The 3,934-nt window shown below is 35.5% G+C and overlaps 1 protein-coding gene across 1 annotated transcript in view; it reads right to left on the bottom strand.

Annotated features, from left to right (window-relative positions):
* Positions 1 to 3,912: 3,912 nt before the first annotated feature.
* LOC137631691 (trypsin-2-like) overlaps positions 3,913 to 3,934 on the bottom strand; it is a 30,090-nt gene continuing 30,068 nt past the window's right edge. Inside the window, exon 7 of the mRNA XM_068363571.1 lies at positions 3,913 to 3,934. This exon is cut by the window's right edge and continues 139 nt beyond it. The gene's annotated coding sequence lies outside the window, so the exon portion shown is untranslated.

Below are 3,934 nucleotides of genomic sequence, written 5' to 3'. Positions count from 1 at the left end.
ATATATATATAGATATATATATATATATATATATATATATATACATTGAATTACAAAAGACGACTTAAAACACAGTTTTATTATGAAGCAAGATCAATGCCGACTAAAGGTATGATTTAAAAAAAGAAAAAAAAAATAGAATAAAAAGTTAGATTCTCGATTGCCATGGACATACCACCCCTATACAGGTACACGAGAACGTATTATCTTTTTTTTCTTATTATTATTGAGTGATCAGGCATGTTAGTTTTTTAATGTTAGATATCGTCACACTGCCTGAAATGAAATACGGTAATTGGAGCCTTACTAAAGCCTTAGAAGATAAGTTATTTACACCTCAATGAGCTATGGAAGGAATAATGATGGGAATAACACTTAAAAACGGAAAAAGAGCAAAATGGATACAGGAGCAAACTAAAGTAGAGGATATTCTAACATGTAAGAAAAAGATATGGACATTGGCAGGGCATATAATAAGAATGAGACAGAATGGGTCCCTAGAGATTACAAAAGAAGCAGGGGAAGGAAGAGAAGACGATGGATTGACGAACTAAGGAAGTTTATAAGCGTAAACTGGTACAGAATGACCATAAACAGATGCAAGTGGAAAGACATATCTGAGGCCTTTGTTCTGCAGTGGACTAGTAATGCCTGATGCTGATGATGATTGTGTAAGCGCATGTTTATCATATTTCGAATGGGGTCTGCTACGCCAGGGGATTACCACCAAAACGTCAACCGCTTTCAAAAGTTAAACTCGTTTTTCATACACTGGTAAGTGACTAGAGCTAATATCTTCTAAGTAAAAAAACTCAATGAAAATTGTGTGATTTGGCATAATATGTAGGAACTAGTGGGTGTCTTCTAAATCTTTTAGATCATTTAATTTATTAAAAGTTTCTTGATTTTGTTGCTTCAAAGTTCTGTAAAGTTCACTACAAAGCTGTCTGGCCCAGCTCTCTATGAGTCAAGTTTGACTCATTGCACATGTTGATCGCCTTCTTTTGATAATAATAATAATAATAATAATAATAATAATAATAATAATAATAATAATAATAATAATAATAATATAAACTACAAAGCTATATGCCTTTTCATCATATTTTTCTTAAAGTATTATTATTATAAAGTATTATTATAATTTTTAATAAATTATTTTCTTGTTAAATTTTTCTGATTATTGGCTCATATATATATATATATATATATATATATATATATATATATATATATATATATATGTGTGTGTGTGTGTGTGTGTGTGTGTGGAACTAGTGAAAGGTTGTTGCAAGCAGTGAAGAGTTTATACATAGGCACAAGAGCGTGTGTTACATTAAGAAATGAAGTGAGTGAGTGGTTTCCAGTGACAGTGAGACTGAGACAGGGATGTGTGATGTCACCATGGTTGTTCAATTTGTTAGTTGATGGTGTTTTGAGAGAGGTGAATGCTTGAGTGCTTGCTTGGTCAGGGATTGATACTGATAGATGATAGTGATCATAAGTGGGAGGTCGATCATTTGTTGTTTGCGGATGATACGGTATTGATTGCAGACTTGGGGGAAAAGCTTGGTCGATTAGTGACAGAGTAAGGTAATGAGGTGTACCTGAAGGGATGGTGGTGCTAGGTCGAATGTCACGTTGAATGGGGAGTTACTTGAGGATGTAGATAAGTTTAAATACTTGGGGTCTGTTGTTGCTGCAGTTAGTGGAGTGGAAACCATCTGACTGTGGCCAGCCTAACTGGCTGCAGAGGCTTACTGCTAGCAGCTACCTTGCCACTACCATATATCACATTTTTTTTTTAATTCAAAATATGGAATGATGAATATATGTATTCACATTTATATTTAGTGATAAAATGGTTGCAAAAATGGTTTTGTGGAATTGAAGAAAAATACATAAATAGTTAATTTTATTAAACATTTGAATTATTGAAATAAAATTAATGCTTAGAGAGTCATATAATTTTTGCAGAGATATAACTATGTATCTAGGAAAAGTTATATGCAATTCCTCGCAAATATTATAAAATTATTCTCCTCTCAAACTGCATAACTACTGATTTTATAGGCGCATCTGCTTCTCGAAACTTTTTCAATTTCCCAGGTGGCGTTTGACCATCAATCAACTGTTCGTAATAAAGATCTCTTCCTCGTTGCAGCCTTTTCAAACTATAGATAAACTTCCATTTAGTTGGATGTTGTATCCCTAGTTTGTTTTGCAGCCTACAGATGTTTGTTCCATTGTTTCTGGAGCCCGCACCTTTATTTTCGATATTACTTTTCCTTTTACCACTTGAGCGGGGTCAGCAATATGAGATTATTCAATTATACGTTTTACAATTTCACCATTCTTTACGTGAATTCTCTCCTCACATAATCTCTTCCTTTCACATCTCCAAAACTCGGTAATATTATCAGCTCCAAGTCTGTCCAAAACGTATGTATAGCCATCATACACGCATTTCTCTTTTCCTCGCTGTGAGAGTATGCTTGCTGCCATTGTTGCAGATGTACTGTAGCCAAATATTTTACACTGTAAACTTAAACTTATTCAATTCCTTGATAGGCAGTCCCTATTGACAATTAGGCAAATTTTATTCAAGAAAAATATAGTTTAGAACCATTCAATGACTAGTTCATTATAATGAAGGTTAGCATTGATTCTTTGTTCCTAGTGCTTAATTGAGATTTAATGTAACTAAGTATTTTCTGAGAGAGAGAGAGAGAGAGAGAGAGAGAGAGAGAGAGAGAGAGAGAGAGAGAGAGAGAGAGAGAGAGAGAGACCTAACTGGCTGCGACCAGTTGGGTTGCAGCCACTTGTGCTAGACCCGAGTGGAGTGGAAGCAAATGTACGTCAGAGAGAGAATGAATGATGTAGTCAGTGTTAGGGGCAGTGAAGGGAGTGGTAAAGAATAGATGGTTAGGAATGAATGTCAAGAGAGTTCTGTATGAGTAAGTGATTGTACCAACTGTGATGTATTGACCGGAGTTGTGGGGAATGAAAGTGGCGGAGAGACAGAAATTGAATGTGTTCGAGATGAATTGTCTGAGGAGTATGGATGGTGTATCTTGATTAGACGGAGTTAGGAACAAAGTAGTGAGAGTGAGAACGTGTGTAAGAAATGAATTAGCAGCTAGATGGGTAGGAATGTGTTGAGGTGGTTTGGCCATATAGAGAGAATGGAAAATGGCTGTCTGCTGAAGGTGATGAATGCAAGAGTTGATGGGAGGGATACAAGAGGAAGGTCAAGATTTAAGTGGATGGAAGGAGTGAATAAAAACTCTGGGTCATAGGAGGAGAGATGTAAAAGAGGCAAAAGAGCATAATAGAAATAGAAATGAATGGCGAGTGATTGTGATGCAGCTGCTTCCTGCGGTCGCCTTGGTGACCACTAAGGTAGAAGCAGTAGGGGATTCGGGATATGAAGGTTCATTTCTGGTGGATGACAAGGGAAGGGGTGATAGGGGTGGCTGTGGCACCCTCCCTAGCAGTACCAACCAAACTCAGCTGAATTCCTCGTCAGGCCGGGAGGAGCTAAGAGAAGAGAAGTCCCCTTTTGCTCTTTTTTTTATTTCTGCTTCTCCCTCCAAAATTAGGGGAAGTGCCTTGATAGACAGAATGTATGTATGAATGTATGTATGTATATATGTAAATATGTATGTATGTATGTATGTAAATATGTATGTATGTATGTATGTATGTATTAGTAGAAGGCTCAAGAATAAAATGCCTGTGAATACGTGCAAATTTAATAAAGCCGAATTCAACTCATTTACTTTACAATTCCAAAAAGGAAATTACAAGAAAATTTACAAGAAATAGTGATGATTGATATAATTTACTCTGAAATTTCAAAATCAAAATTACAGGAACCATTACAAGAAAAAGAGATGATTTTTATAATTACTTTACAATTTCAAAATGAAAA

The sequence above is a fragment of the Palaemon carinicauda genome, chromosome 3 (genome assembly GCF_036898095.1).
Source record: "Palaemon carinicauda isolate YSFRI2023 chromosome 3, ASM3689809v2, whole genome shotgun sequence".
NCBI lineage: Eukaryota > Metazoa > Arthropoda > Malacostraca > Decapoda > Palaemonidae > Palaemon > Palaemon carinicauda.
This window is presented reverse-complemented; position numbering and strand designations above follow the sequence as displayed.